This window comes from Palaemon carinicauda, chromosome 32 (genome assembly GCF_036898095.1).
Source record: "Palaemon carinicauda isolate YSFRI2023 chromosome 32, ASM3689809v2, whole genome shotgun sequence".
NCBI classification, from domain to species: domain Eukaryota; kingdom Metazoa; phylum Arthropoda; class Malacostraca; order Decapoda; family Palaemonidae; genus Palaemon; species Palaemon carinicauda.
In genome coordinates this window covers 20570282-20586917 of record NC_090756.1, presented here as the reverse complement: position 1 = coordinate 20586917, position 16636 = coordinate 20570282, and the positions used below count along the sequence as shown (strand labels likewise).

At 48.1% G+C, this 16636-nt stretch overlaps 1 protein-coding gene across 1 annotated transcript in view; it reads right to left on the bottom strand.

Annotated features, from left to right (window-relative positions):
• LOC137625305 (protein FAM32A) overlaps positions 1-16636 on the bottom strand; it is a 61999-nt gene that overhangs the window by 28730 nt on the left and 16633 nt on the right. The gene's annotated exons all lie outside the window — the stretch shown is intronic.

Here is a 16636-nt window from a genome sequence, read left to right as displayed (position 1 = left end):
CTGCTGGGCGCACAACCGTGGCAGGTTGTAGGCAAACGGGTTGCATCGTCAACCTTCTCCCGCAGTCGGAGTGTGGGAGCAGGGCAGCCTGCAGCGTGAGCTGGGCGCACAACCATGGCAGGTTGTAGGCTAACGGGGTGCAGCGTTAACCTTCTCCGCACGAAACTCCTGCATAACCGCAGCAAACTGAGTCTGCATAGACTGCAGTAAAGACCACTCAGGGTCTACAAAAGCGGGCAACAGACGGAGCTACTGTCCGTTGTGACTGAGGGTCCTAAAACAGCGGGGTGCGGCAACAGACGGAGTTACTGGCCTGTTGCGGTACCACCTTGCCTCTCTTGGGAGGTGTGCAGTCGTCGGGAATGACTGCAGCGAGTCCGAACTGACCCAGTGGCTTACACCTGGGCCGTTGGACTTGCGCGGAAGGGACCGACTTGCACTTAATAAGCTGCGAGACCTTGGTCCAAGGTTTCTTACGAGAAACCTCTTCCGCAGACGAGAAGTAAATGGGCTCTCTCTGGTCTTTGTGTGGGTGGGGCGATCTTGGGTAGATACGCCCGAAACCACGGAGGAAACACGTCTGTTAGTTGATCAAGGCCTGAAGAACCCATAAGTCGTTCGACATTACTTCTCCCCTGGGCTTGGAGCTTGCAAGAGGTCCCGGACTAGGTGAACGACAGGCACGAACAGACGAACCCTCGGACGCAACACTGTAACACTTTGCGCATATCACTTTCTCACTTTGATTTTCTGTTTTGCACTTATTTCACTGAAATCGAAACTTTTACTGATTTCTACCTGAAAACACGCAATCCTACCCTTCATTAAAAGGTAGTATTGCGAAAACAGTCGTATAATGCAACAGAAAACATATATAAAGATAAAGAATTCAGTGGCTGGGAAAGAGACTAAACACTAAATCAAAATAAACTACGTTTACAATCTCTCACCGCACATAGCCTGGGAACAAGAATAAAACCCTAGAAACGTTTTACCTTCTTCCCCTACAGCGACTAGGGAGGAGAGTAAAACGAGAACAACGTTACCCGCTTGAACGAAACGTTTTTTCTCCTCTCTCATCCCTCCGTCTCTATCTCTCTCTTTCTCTCTAGATTCGCACCTGAGAGAAGAGCCCAATTATATATCGTCAAAACATGTTATTTGCTAAAGGAAAAAACTAAAGGTTTTCCCAAATAAAAAGTTCCTTGAATTTAGAATTTAAACCATTTAAGCTAAGAAAGAATGAACGAAACGCTAGAATCGGTTTACTCTTACTGCAAAGTGAAACCGTGATACACTCTCTCCTCTATCGTAACGATAGAGCGCATGTTGAACGTCCTGAACGTCAACAACTGCGTAGACTAAAAAAATGTTATTTTCCATTAGTAAAATAAATTTTTGAATATACTTACCCGATAATCATGTAGCTGTCAACTCCGTTGCCCGACAGAATTCTACGGAAGGGATACGCCAGCGATCACTATACTAGAAGGGGGTGTACTCACCAGCGCCACCTGTGGCCAGGTACTGCAGTACTTCTTGTTGACACCACCTCAATTTTTTCTCGGTCCACTGGTTCTCTATGGGGAGGAAGGGTGGGTCAATTAAATCATGATTATCGGGTAAGTATATTCAAAAATTTATTTTACTAATGAAAATAACATTTTTCAATATTAAACTTACCCGATAATCATGTAGCTGATTCACACCCAGGGAGGTGGGTGAAAACCAGTGTACATGACTATAAGATAGCTAAGTATCCCGTATTTCATATTATCAGTTATTCAAAATAACAATGAAATTATAAGTACCTGGTAAGGAAGTCGACTTGAACCATTACTCTGCCTTTAATAAGTTCGTCTTCCTTACTGAGCGCAGCGTTCCTCTTAGGAGGCTGAACAACCCAAAGGTGCTGAAGTATACAGGGCTGCAACCCATACTAAAGGACCTCTACACAACCTTTAACCCAGGCGCTTCTCAAGAACGAATTGACCACCCGCCAAATCAAAAAGGATGCGGAAGGCTTCTTAGCCTACCGTAACAACCAAAAAACAACAATAAAAGCATTCAAGAGAAAGGTTAAAAAAGGTTATGGGATTAAGGGAATGTAGTGGCTGAGCCCTCACCTACTACTGCACTCGCTGCTACGAATGGTCCCAGGGTGTAGCAGTTCTCGTAAAGAGACTGGACATCTTTAAGATAAAATGATACAAACACTGACTTGCTCCTCCAATAAGTTGCATCCATAATGCTCTGCAGAGAACGGTTCTGTTTAAAGGCCATCGAAGTGGCTACAGTTCTCACTTCGTGGGTCCTTACCTTCAGCAAAGCAAGGTCTTCATCCTTCATGTGAGAATGGGCTTCTCTAATCAGAAGCCTTATATAATACGAAACTGCGTTTTTGGACATAGGCATCGAAGGTTTCTTGATTGCACACCATAAGGCTTCTGACTGTCCTCGTATAGGTTTTGACCTATTAAGATAGTATTTCAGAGCTCTGACAGGGCAAAGAACTCTTTCTAGCTCGTTACCCACCATGTTGGAAAGGCTAGGAATTTCAAACGATCTAGGCCAAGGACGTGAAGGAAGTTCATTCTTAGCTAAAAATCCGAGCTGTAAAGAACATGTTGCTGATTCGGATGTGAACCCAATGTTCTTGCTGAAGGCGTGAACCTCACTAACTCTTTTAGCTGTTGCAAGGCAGACGAGGAAAAGAGTTTTGAGAGTAAGGTCTTTGAAGGAAGCTGACTGGAGAGGTTCGAACCTAGGAGACATAAGGAACCTTAAGACTACGTCTAGATTCCAGCCTGGAGTGGATAGACGACATTCTTTAGAAGTCTCGAAAGATTTAAGGATGTCTTGAAGGTCCTTGTTGGATGAAAGGTCCAAACCTCTGTGGCGGAGAACTGAAGCCAACATACTTCTGTACCCTTTAATCGTCGGAGCCGAAAGGGATCTCACATTCCTTAGATGTAATAGGAAGTCAGCTACTTGGGTTACAGAGGTATTGGTAGAGGAAACTGCATTGGCTCTGCACCAGCTTCGGAAGACTTCCCACTTGGATTGGTAGACTCTACGAGTGGATACCCTCCTTGCTCTGGCAATCGCTCTGGCTGCCTCCTTCGAAAAGCCTCTAGCTCTAGCGAATCTTTCGACAGTCTGAAGGCAGTCAGACGAAGAGCGTGGAGGTTTGGGTGTACCTTCTTTACGTGAGGTTGACGTAGAAGGTCCACTCTTAGAGGGAGAGTCCTGGGAACGTCGACCAGCCATTGTAGTACCTCTGTGAACCATTCTCTTGCAGGCCAAAGGGGAGCAACCAGCGTCAGCCGTGTCCCTTCGTGCGAGACGAACTTCTGAATGACTCTGTTGATGATCTTGAACGGCGGGAATGCATATAGGTCGAGATGGGACCAATTCAGCAGAAAAGCATCCTCGTGAACTGCTGCTGGGTCTGGAACTGGGGAACAGTACAAAGGAAGCCTCTTGGTCATGGAGGTGGCGAACAGATCTATCGTAGGCTGACCCCACAAGGTCCAAAGTCTGTTGCACACGCTCTTGTGAAGGGTCCATTCCGTGGGGATGACTTGATCTTTTCTGCTGAGGCGATCTGCTGAGACGTTCATGTTGCCCTGAATGAACCTCGTTACCAGAGTGAGATTTAGACTTCTTGACCAAATGAGGAGGTCCCTTGCTATCTCGTACAGCTTCCTCGAATGGGTCCCTCCCTGCTTGGAGATGTAAGCCAAGGCTGTGGTGTTGTCGGAGTTCACCTCCACCACCTTGCCTAACAGGAGGGACTTGAAGTTCATTAAGGCCAGATGAACTGCCAGCAGCTCCTTGCAGTTGATGTGGAGCGTTTCCTGTTCCTTGTTCCATGTTCCCGAGCATTCCTGTCCGTTCAAGGTCGCGCCCCAGCCGAGTCTGATGCGTCCGAGAAGAGATGAAGATTGGGGGTCTGAATCGCTAACGATAGACCCTCCTTGAGAAGGATGTTGGTTTTCCACCACAAGAGAGTAGTCCTTCATCTCTTTGGTGACAGGAATAGAGACTGCTTCGAGCGTCAATTCCTTGTCCCAATGAGCTGCTAGATGGAATTGGAGAGGGCGGAGGTGGAGTCTCCCTAACTCGACGAACAGGGCTAACGATGACAGGGTCCCTGTTAGACTCATCCACTGTCTCACCTAGCAACTGTTCCTCTTCAGCATGCTCAGGATGCATTCTAGGGCTTGGCTTATCCTTGGGGCCGATGGAAAAGCCCGAAAAGCCTGACTCCGAATCTCCATTCCCAGGTAAACGATGGATTGGGAGGGAATGAGTAGGGACTTCTCTAAGTTGACCAATAGACCCAGTTCCTTGATCAAGTCCAAAGTCCAGTTGAGACTCTCCAGACAGCGACGACTTGTGGGGGCTCTTAACAGCCAGTCGTCTAAATAAAGGGAGGCTCTGATGTTCGAAGAGTGGAGGAATTTTGCAATATTCCTCATCAGATGCGTAAACACCATAGGAGCTGTGCTTAGGCCAAAACACAGGGCTTGGAATTGGTACACAACCTTTCCAAAAACGAATCTCAGGAAAGGTTGGGAGTCTGGATGAATAGGAACGTGAAAGTAAGCGTCTTTCAGATCCAACGAGACCATCCAGTCCTCCTGCCTGACCGCTGCTAGGACCGACTTCGTCGTCTCCATAGTGAACGTCTGCTTGGTGACATAAGCATTGAGCGCGCTGACGTCCAGCACCGGTCTCCAACCTCCTGTCTTCTTGGCCACCAGAAAGAGACGGTTGTAGAAGCCCGGGGATTGATGGTCCCGGACTATCACCACTGCCTTCTTCTGTAACAGGAGCGACACCTCCTGGTGTAACGCTAGCCTCTTGTCTTTTCCTTGTAGTTGGGAGAGAGGTTGATGGGAGAAGTGGTCAGAGGGGGATTGCGGCAGAATGGTATCCTGTAACCCTCCCCTTAGCCACTTGACAGACTGGGCGTCTGCACCTCTTCTTTCCCAAGCTTGCCAGAAGGTCTTGAGTCTGGCTCCTACTGCTGTCTGGAGAGGAGGAGAGTCAGTGTTTGCCTTTTGAAGTCTTGGGACCTTTCCTAGACCTGCTCCTGGAAGAGTCTGGACGGGTACTTCCTCGGCTGGGGGCTCTGCCACGAAAGGGCGGAATAAATCTCGTAGCAGGAGTATCGGCTACTGGGGTGCGGTAAGTTCTGGGAACTGAAGGAGCAACCTTAGCCTTACGAGCTGAAGAGGCCACAAGGTCATGAGTGTCCTTCTGAATAAGGGCCGCAGACAATTCTTTGATAAGCTCCTCAGGAAACAGGAACTTAGAAAGCGGAGCAAAAAGTAACTGAGACCTTTGACAAGAGGTGATGCCAGTAGAAAGAAAAGTGCAAAGTTGTTCCCTTTTCTTGAGTACTCCTGAAACAAACATTGATGCAAGTTCGCCGGACCCATCCCGAATTGCTTTATCCATACAGGACATTATAAGCATGGCTGAGTCCTTGTCCGCAGGGGCAGTCTTCTTGCTCAAGGCCCCCAGGCACCAGTCGAGAAAATTAAAAATCTCAAAGGCATGAAAAATACCCTTTAAGAAGTGGTCTAAGTCGGAAAAGGTCCAGCAGACCTTAGAGCGCCTCATAGCTGATCTACGTGGAGAGTCGACCAAACTTGAGAAGTCAGCCTGGGCAGAGGCAGGGACTCCCAAGCCTGGTTCCTCTCCTGTGGCATACCATACGCCCCGCCTTAGACGTCAGCTTAGTAGGAGGGAACATAAAAGAAGTCTTCCCTAGTTGCTGTTTGGACTGCAACCAATCCCCTAATATTCTTAAAGCTCTCTTAGAGGATCTAGCAAAGACGAGCTTAGTATAGGCCGACTTAACAGGTTGCATGCCTAGCGAAAACTCAGATGGAGGAGAGCGAGGGGTAGCAGAAACAAAATGATCCGGTAAACCTCTCTGAAAAGAGCCAGGACCTTGCGAAAGTCAATGGAGGGAGGAGAAGACTTGGGTTCCTCCACGTCCGAAGAGGGATCATCTAGGTGCGCAGCTCCTCCTCAGAAACCTCATCACCAGAGTGTTGCGAAGCGAGAGGTAAAGTTACAGTGGTGTGCTGAACAGCAGAATCTTGACAAGCGGGTGCATAAACACTTGCGGTTTCATCCTCAAGTCTCTGTTGAAGAGGATGAGGGCTGGTAACGACAAAGTCAAGAGGTTGGGATGAAGGAGGATCTGCGGCGGTTTGAGGAGCAAGTGTGGAGAGAGGCGACTGTATTAAAACTGAGGTTCAGGCTGCAAAGACTGGTCAAGTAGCGTAGAGGAAGGTAGGTGCATGCGTTGAGGTGGCTGACTCCTAGCATGAGTTTCCTGTCTCAAGAGTTGCGCTTGCTTCAAGGGTTGAGGTGGATGCGCAGTAGCAGGTTCCTGTCTCACGAGTTGAGGTTCTTGAGGTGTGAGCTGCGAGAGTTGAGGTAGTAGCTGCGCAGAACGCAGTTCCTGTCTCATGAGTTGAGGTTCCTGAGGTGCTAGCCTCAAGAGTTGAGGCTCTCGCCTTGAGGAAAGTTGAGGTAGCAGCTGCGAGAGCTGAGGTGGCTGACTTAAGGATGGTAGAGGTTGTCGTACCTCAAGAGGTTGTTGCCTCGAAGATGGTCTAACCGCAAGAAAATCTTGCCTCAAAGCATAAGACTCCTGTTCCCATTGCTGAGGTTGCCTTAAGGAAGGTGGAGGTTGCTGCACAACGCTGGTAACTGGCAACTCCGAACGCGGTAAGGTAGCCTGAGGAACCTCAACTTCGTACGCCTGGCAGACTGGACTGCGGTGAGGCGGAGCGCTCGCAGGAGGAGGTGTAACCTTCTCTGCCTGAAACTCACGCATTAAGACCGCAAGCTGCGACTGCATGGACTGCAGCAAAGTCATCTTGGGATCAACAGACGCTAAGGTCTGTTGAGGCAAAACCTTAACAGAAGATGAGGTCTGTTGAGGCATCGCCTTACCTCTCTTAGGAGGTGTGCAGTCACCTGATGACTGCGGAGAGTCAGAGCTAACCCAATGACTGCATCCGGGTTGTTGAACTCTTGAGGTCTGGACTTTACGTTTAAGAGGTCTTGAGACCTGAGTCCAGCGTTTTCTCCCCGAAATTTCTTCTGCAGACGAGGAAAATAAGGGCTCAATCGTCTGCGGGTGGGAGTGACGGTCTCTGTAAGACACGCCCGCAACCACCGAGGATACTTCTGTGCGCCGATCAAGGCCTGCCGAACCCTTTTGCCCTTCGACATTGCTTCTCCCCTGGGCTTGGGAGCTTGCAAGAGGTCCCGGACTGGGAGGACGACTGGCACGCACAGAAGTACCCTCACGCACAAAACTGACACTGACACTAGCACTCGGCACCGCACTGACACTAGCACTCGGCACAGCACTGGCACTACCACTTCCCACTGCACTTTTGACCTTAAGTTCCTTGACGTCCGCCAAGAGGAACTTGTGGTCACTCACTACCGATTCCACTTTGTCACCTAAAGCCTGAATGGCACGCAAAACATCGGACATATCAGGCTGAGCACAAATAGTAGGATCGGGGGTAGCCACTACAGGGGGAGGAAAAGGTTTGAGGATCATGAGGTGAGGAATAAAGCGAAGAGCGAGCAGAACTCCTCCTAACTCTCTCTCTCTCTAACTTAGTGGTATATTTAAGGAATCGAACAAACTCAAGTTCCGAAAGTCCGGCGCATTCCTCACATCGATCTTCCAACTGACAGGATATTTCCCTACAGTCGGAACAAGCGGTGTGAGGATCAACCGAGGCCTTCGGAATACGCCTATTACAAGACCTACATCGTCTATGGGGAGGGGCTTGAGAAAGGTCGGACATCTTGAATCAAAGAGCTAGTCAAGGGAGATTCCAAATAAAGCAAAAGATCGTTAACCATTAATCAATCAAATAAAAGCTATCTAAGCTAATAGAAAAGTTTCCAGTATAGCGAAAGCTGAAATCTTAGAGCAACACTTCACCAAAAACCGTGAACAAGACTCCAAAATTATAAGCGTATCCATGAACGTCTTGCCGGAAGCACGACAGAGGAAAAATTGAGGTGGTGTCAACAAGAAGTACTGCAGTACCTGGCCACAGGTGGCGCTGGTGAGTACACCCCCTTCTAGTATAGTGATCGCTGGCGTATCCCTTCCGTAGAATTCTGTCGGGCAACGGAGTTGACAGCTACATGATTATCGGGTAAGTTTAATATTGAAAAACTAAACGTTAGTTCATCTTTGAAAACAGTACGAGACTATCAAAGAAATTCTTTCATAAAACATTAAATTTAAAAAGTTATAAATTCTTTAAAGGTTAAATACGATATAACGGGCTCAACGTTGATTAACTTCGGTTCCAAGTTAGGACCGCCTATATATGGAAAGGTCGCATATAAACAAAACATAAAAATTTATTTTTATATGTTTATAATAAAAGGAAAGTTAATCGAAGAGGCCTAATAAAGGCGGAGAGATATAAAATATAAAGATCTATAACGTGTTAAGCAAAATTACTAAAAACCTAAACACACTTCCGTCTAAGGGAAGGGTCGGCCATTTAAAAGTGAAAGAGAGTCCATACTCTCTTTGTCACCATAATTAAAACTATCCAAAACGAGTTCAAGTTTTGAAATGAAGATAAAACCCCTGCACAGCGAAAGTTCAAAACTGGAATAGTGTACTTCACCAAATAGTTGTGAAAACAAATCCAGTTAGTAACAGCGTATTAAGTAGGTCTTGCCAGTGGCACGACAGAGAGAAAATTGGTTCTGTGTTGACATCGAGTACTTGAGTACCTACTTGACAGATGGCGCTGTTGATGTACACCCCCATCTGTATAGCGATCGCTGGCGTATTCCGCCCGTAGGTTTTTCTGTCGGGCAGCAGAGCTGACAGCTATATGATCATCGGGTAAGTTTAATATTGAAAAATGTTATTTTTATTAGTAAAATAAATTTTTGAATATACTTACCCGATAATCATGTAGCTGTCAACTCCGTTGCCCGACAGAAATCTACGGACGGGATACGCCAGCGATCGCTATACAAGAGGGGGGTGTACTCACCAGCGCCATCTGTGGTCAGGTACTCCAGTACTTCTTGTCAACACCACCTCAATTTTTTCCTCAGTCCACTGGTTCTCTATGGGGAGGAAGGGTGGGTCAATTAAATCATGATTATCGGGTAAGTATATTCAAAAATTTATTTTACTAATAAAAATAACATTTTTCAATATTAATCTTACCCGATAATCATGTAGCTGATTCACACCCAGGGGGGTGGGTGAAAACCAGTGTACATGTTAATCAAGAAGCTAAGTATCCCGTATTTCATTTTTATCAGTTATTCAAAATAACAAATGAAAATGTAAGTACCTGGTAAGGAAGTCGACTTGAACCATTACTCTGCCTTTAATAAGTACGTCTTCCTTACTGAGCGCAGCGGTCCTCTTAGGAGGCTGAACAACTCTTAGGTGCTGAAGTATAAAGGGCTGCAACCCATACTAAAGGACCTCTTCACAACCTCTAACCTAGGCGCTTCTCAAGAAAAGAATTGACCACCCGCCAAATCAACAAGGATGCGGAAGGCTTCTTAGCCTACCGTACAACCCAAAACAACAATAAAAGCATTCAAGAGAAAGGTTAAAAAGGTTATGGGATTATGGGAATGTAGTGGCTGAGCCCTCACCTACTACTGCATTCGCTGCTACGAATGGTCCCAGGGTGTAGCAGTTCTCGTAAAGAGACTGGACATCTTTGAGATAGAATGATGCAAACACTGACTTGCTCCTCCAATAGGTTGCATCCATAATACTCTGCAGAGAACGGTTCTGTTTGAAGGCCACTGAAGTAGCCACAGCTCTCACTTCATGTGTCCTTACCTTCAGCAAAGCAAGGTCTTCATCCTTCATGTGAGAATGAGCTTCTCTAATCAGAAGCCTTATGTAATAAGAAACTGCGTTCTTAGACATAGGCAGCGAAGGTTTCTTAATAGCACACCATAAGGCCTCTGATTGTCCTCGCAAGGGTTTTGACCTTTTAAGATAGTACTTAAGAGCTCTGACAGGGCAAAGTACTCTCTCCCGTTCGTTACCCACCAAGTTGGAAAGGCTAAGAATTTCGAACGATTTAGGCCAAGGACGTGAAGGAAGCTCATTTTTTGCCAAAAAACCGAGCTGTAAGGAACATGTAGCCGTTTCAGATGTGAAACCTATGTTCCTGCTGAAGGCGTGAACCTCACTTACTCTTTTGGCTGTTGCAAGGCAGACGAGGAAAAAAGTTTTGAGAGTGAGGTCTTTAAAAGAGGCTGACTGGAGAGGTTCAAATCTAGATGACATAAGAAACCTTAGGACTACGTCTAGATTCAAGCCTGGAGTGGACAACCGACGTTCTTTAGAGGTCTCAAAAGACCTAAGGATGTCCTGCAGATCTTTGTTGGAGGAAAGATCCAAGCCTCTGTGGCGGAAAACCGCTGCCAACATACTTCTGTACCCCTTGATCGTAGGAGCTGATAGAGATCTAACATTCCTAAGATGTAACAGGAAGTCAGCAACTTGGGTTACAGTGGTACTGGTAGAGGAAACTGCATTGGTTCTGCACCAGCTACGGAAGACTTCCCACTTAGATTGATAGACTCTGCGAGTGGATATCCTCCTTGCTCTGGCAATCGCTCTGGCTGCCTCCTTCGAAAAGCCTCTAGCTCTAGAGAGTCTTTCGATAGTCTGAAGGCAGTCAGACGAAGAGCGTGGAGGCTTGGGTGTACCTTCTTTACGTGAGGTTGACGTAGAAGGTCCACTCTTAGAGGGAGAGTCCTGGGAACGTCGACCAGCCATTGCAGTACCTCTGTGAACCATTCTCTTGCAGGCCAAAGGGGAGCAACCAGCGTCAGCCGTGTCCCTTCGTGAGAGACGAACTTCTGAAGAACCCTGTTGATGATCTTGAACGGCGGGAATGCATACAGGTCGAGGTGGGACCAATCCAGCAGAAAAGCATCCACGTGAACTGCTGCCGGGTCTGGAATCGGGGAACAGTACAATGGGAGCCTCTTGGTCATCGAGGTAGCGAACAGATCTATAGTTGGCTGACCCCACAGGGCCCAAAGTCTGCTGCACACGTTCTTGTGAAGGGTCCATTCTGTGGGGATGACTTGACCCCTCCTGCTGAGGCGATCTGCCGAGACATTCATATCGCCCTGAATGAACCTCGTTACCAGCGTGAGCTTTCGACTTTTTGACCAAATGAGGAGGTCCCTTGCGATCTCGAACAGCTTCCTCGAATGAGTCCCTCCCTGCTTGGAGATGTACGCCAAGGCTGTGGTGTTGTCGGAGTTCACCTCCACCACCTTGTTTAGCAGGAGGGACTTGAAGTTCCTTAAGGCCAGATGAACTGCCAACAACTCCTTGCAATTGATGTGAAGCGTTTCCTGTTCCTGGTTCCATGTCCCCGAGCATTCCTGTCCGTCCAATGTCGCGCCCCAGCCCGAGTCTGATGCGTCCGAGTAGAGATGAAGGTCGGGGGTCTGAACAGCTAAAGAGAGACCCTCCTTGAGAAGAATGTTGTTCTTCCACCACGTTAGAGTAGCCCTCATCTCTTTGGAAACAGGAATAGAGACCGCCTCGAGCGTCATATCCTTGTTCCAGTGAGCTGCTAGATGGTACTGAAGGGGGCGGAGGTGGAGTCTCCCTAACTCGATGAACAGGGCTAACGATGAAAGAGTCCCTGTTAGACTCATCCACTGCCTCACCGAGCATCGGTTCTTCTTCAGCATGCTCAGGATGCACTCTAGGGCTTGGTTGATTCTTGGGGCCGACGGAAAAGCCCGAAAAGCTCGACTCTGAATCTCCATTCCCAGGTAAACGATGGTTTGGGAAGGAACGAGCTGGGACTTCTCTAAATTGACCAAGAGACCCAGTTCCTTGGTCAAATCCAAAGTCCATCTGAGACTCTCCAGACAGCGACGACTTGTTAGGGGCTCTTAAAAGCCAGTCGTCTAAATAAAGGGAGGCTCTGATGTCTGCCAAGTGAAGGAATTTCGCAATATTCCTCATCAGTCGCGTAAACACAAGAGGTGCCGTGCTTAGGCCAAAGCACAGGGCTTGGAATTGGTACACAACCTCTCCAAAGACGAATCTCAGAAAAGGTTGGGAGTCTGGATGGATGGGAACGTGAAAGTAGGCGTCTTTCAGATCCAACGAGACCATCCAGTCCTCCTGCCTGACCGCTGCTAGGACCGACTTCGTCGTCTCCATTGTGAACGTCTGCTTGGTGACATAAGCATTGAGCGCACTGACGTCCAGCACCGGTCTCCAACCTCCTGTCTTCTTGGCCACCAGGAAGAGACGGTTGTAAAAGTCCGGGGATTGATGGTCCCGGACTATCACCACTGCCTCCTTCTGTAACAGGAGCGACACCTCTTGATGTAACGCTAGCCTCTTGTCCTTCTCCTTGTAGTTGGGAGAGAGGTTGATGGGAGATGTGGTCAGAGGGGGATTGCGGCAGAACGGAATTCTGTAACCCTCCCTTAGCCACTTGACAGACTGAGTGTCTGCACCTCTTCTTTCCCAGGCTTGCCAGTAGGTCTTGAGTCTGGCTCCTACAGCTGTCTGGAGAGGAGGGAAGTCAAAGCTTGCTTTTCGTGGACTTGACACCTTTCTTGGACTTGCCCCTGTGACTGTCTCCACGGGAACTTCCTCGGCTGGGGGCTCTGCCACGAAAGGGCGGAATGAATCTGGTAGCAGGTGTATCAGCCACAGGGGTGCGGTAAGATCTCGGCACTGAAGGTACGATTTTAGCCTTACGTGCTGAAGAGGCCATGAGGTCATGCGTATCTTTCTGGATAAGAGCCGCAGCCATCTCCTTGATTAGCTCCTCCGGAAACAGGAACTTGGAGAGAGGAGCAAACATCAACTGTGACCTCTGGCAAGGGGTGATACCAGTAGATAAGTAGGAGCATAGATGTTCCCTTTTCTTGAGGACTCCTGAGACAAAAATAGAAGCAAGTTCGCCAGAACCATCGCGAATTGCTCTGTCCATACAGGACATGATCAGCATGGCCGAGTCTTTGTCAGAAGGGGCAGTCTTCTTGCTCAAGGCCCCCAGGCACCAATCGAGGAAATTAAAAATTTCGAAGGCGCGAAAGACTCCCTTCAACAAGTGGTCCAGATCAGAAAAAGTCCAGCAGACCTTAGAGCGTCTCATAGCCGACCTACGGGGAGAGTCAACCAAACTTGAGAAGTCAGCCTGGGCAGAGGCAGGGACCCCCAAGCCTGGTTCCTCTCCCGTGGCATACCAGACGCCCGACTTAGAAGCCAGCTTAGGAGGAGGAAACATAAAAGATGTCCTTCCCAGTTGCTGCTTGGACTGCAACCAATCCCCTAAAACCCTCAATGCTCTCTTTGATGATCTGGCGAGGGACAAGCTTGGTGTAGGCAGATGTAATAGGCTGCATGCCTAGAGAAAACTCGGATGGGGGAGAACGAGGGGTTGCAGAAACGAAGTGTTCAGGGTATAACTCTCTGAACAGAGTCAGGACCTTACGAAAGTCTAATGAAGGTGGCGACGACTTGTGTTCCTCCACATCAGAAGAAGGATCATTCCAGGTGAGCAGCTTCATCCTCAAAAACCTCATCTCCTGAGAGTTGAGAAGCGAGAGGTAACGGTATAGCGGCATGCTGAATGGCTGAATCCTGTAGAACGGGTGCACGCGCACTTGAGGATCCATCATCACGCCTCTGCTGAAGAGGATGAGGGCTGGCAATGACAAAGTCATGAGGCTGGGGTGAAGGAGGTTCTGCGGAGGTCTGAGGAGCAAGAGTGGTCAGAAGCGAATGCTGTAAGGCATGAGGCTCATGCTGCATGGTAAGCGGTTCGTGTTGAATGGGAAGAGGCTCATGCTGCGAAGAATGCGGCTGCTGCATGCGTTGAGGAGGCTGCCTCATAGCATGAGGTTCCTGCCTCAAGGGTTGCGCCTGCCTCAAGGGTTGAGGAGGTTGCTGCGCAGAGAGAGGCTCTTGCCTCAAGGGTTGAGGCGGTTGCCGCATAGCATGAGGCTGCTGCCTCATGGGTGGAGGAGGTTGCCGCAACGCATGAGGCTCCTGCCTCAAGGGTTGAGGCGGTTGCCGCATAGCATGAGGCTCCTGCCTCATGGGTAGAGGAGGTTGCCGCATAGCATGAGGCTCCTGCCTCAAGGGTTGAGGAGGTTGCCGCATAGCAAGAGGCTCCTGCCTCAAGGAGAGAGGAGGTTGCTGCATAGCGCTGGTACCTGGCAACTCCCAATGCGGCAGCTCACGCATGGAGGCAGGAGGAGCCTCAACATCATACGTCTGGCAGGGTGGACTGCGCAGAGGTGGAGGAGCGCTCGCAGGAGGAGGTGTGCTAACCTTCTCTGCCTGAAACTCCTGCATCAAAACCGCAAGCTGAGACTGCATTGTCTGCAGCATAGACAACTTGGGATCAACAGAAGTTGGCTGCCTCATAGCATGAGGTTCAGTAGAGGCCTGTTGAGGCATCGCCTTACCTCTCTTAGGAGGTGTGGAGTCATCAGATGACTGCGGCGAGTCCGAACTGGCCCAGTGGCTACACCTGGGCCGTTGGACTCGCTCGGCTGGGACCTTACGTTTAAGAGGTCGTGAGACCTGGGTCCAGCGTTTCCTCCTGGAAACATCTTCCGCAGACGAGGAATTTAAGGGCTCAATCGTCTGGAGTGGAAGTGACGATCTCTATCAGATACGCCCGCAACCACTGAGGATACAACTGTGCGCCGATCAAGGCCTGCCGAACCCTTTTGCCCTTCGACTTAGCTTCTCCCCTGGGCTTGGGAGCTTGCAAGAGGTCCCGGACTGGGAGGACGACTGGCACGCACAGAAGTATCCTCATGCGCAACACTGACACTGACACTAGGCACAGCACTGGCACTAACACTTCCCACTGCACTTTTCACTTTAAGTTCCTTGACATCTGCCAAGAGAAGATTGTGGTCACTCACTAAAGACTCCACCTTATCACCTAGAGCCTGAATGGCACGTAACATATCCGACATATCAGGCTGAGCACTCGTAATAGGTTCGGGGGTCACCACCACAGGGAAGGAAAAGGTTGAGGATCATGGGGGGAGGAATAAACCAAAGAGCGAGAAGAACTCCTCCTAACTCTCTCCCCTCTCTAACCTAGTCGTATACTTGAGGAATTCATTAAAATCGAATTCCGAAAGCCCAGCACATTCCCCACATCGATCTTCCAACTGACAGGATTTTCCCCTACAGTCGGAACAAACGGTGTGAGGATCAACCGAGGCCTTCGGAAGACGCCTACTACAAGTCCTAACACTACATCGCCTTTGTCTAGGAGCTTGAGAGTGGTCGGACATCTTGAATTTAGAGAACAGTCAAGGGGGAATTCCAAAGTAAAGCAAAGATCGTTAACCAATAAATCAATTTAATTCCAAAAGCTATCTAAGCTAAGGGAAAAGCTTCCTGTATAGCGAAGGCTAAATTTTAGAGCAATACTTCACCAAAACCGTGAACAAAGACTCCAAAATCAACAGCGTATTCATGTAGGTCTTGCCGGCGGCACGACAGAGGAAAAATTGAGGTGGTGTTGACAAGAAGTACTGGAGTACCTGACCACAGATGGCGCTGGTGAGTACACCCCCCTCTTGTATAGCGATCGCTGGCGTATCCCATCCGTAGATTTCTGTCGGGCAACGGAGTTGACAGCTACATGATTATCGGGTAAGATTAATATTGAAAAATTTATTTTTATGTTTATTATGAATGGGAAAGTTAATCGAAGAGGCCTAATAAAGGCGGTGAGATATAAAATATATAGAGGAAAATCTATAATTAATTTATAAAGTGATAAGATAATTGCTAAAAGCCTAAACACACTTCCGTCTAAGGGAAGGGGTCGGCCATTTAAAAGTCAAAGAAAGTCCATACTCTCTTTGTCATCAAAAATTAAATCTATCCAAAAACGAGTTCAAGGATTTATTTGAAGAAAAACACCTGTACTGCGAAAGCTCAAACCAAATTAAAGTACTTCACCAAATATGATGGGAAAAAACTCCAGGTTCAACAGCGAGTAAAAGTACGTCTTGTCGACACGTCGACAGAGAAGAAATTGAAGGTTTTGTTTACATCCGAGAGTGGTATCTGGCCGACAGTTGGCGCTGGTGGGCACACCCGCAACCTGCATAGCGATCGCTCGCGAGTTTTTTATGTATGTGTCTGTCGAGCAACAGAGTTGCAGCTATTATATATTCACCGGCTAAGTTAAATATTTAAAAATATATATAACAGTTCCAAGAGAAGAACAGGGGTACTAGGAATTTAGGGAAATGTAGTGGAGAATGTTTCACCTACTACTGCACTCGTTGCAAGTGATCCCAAAACGTAGACGTCTTCATAGAGACTGGACACGGTAAAAGTAAAGCAAGACGAATACAGGATTACCCCTTCACAAGACTGTATACGTGATGCTTGCAGAGAACAGTATAGTTTAAAAATTACAGAAGTTTCTACAGCTCTAACTTCATGAGTCTTTACTCTTTCAACGTCTTATGATCTGTCACCCAACCGTGTGGAAGAACCTTTGTAATCAAAGTCTATACGAGATGACAGAAG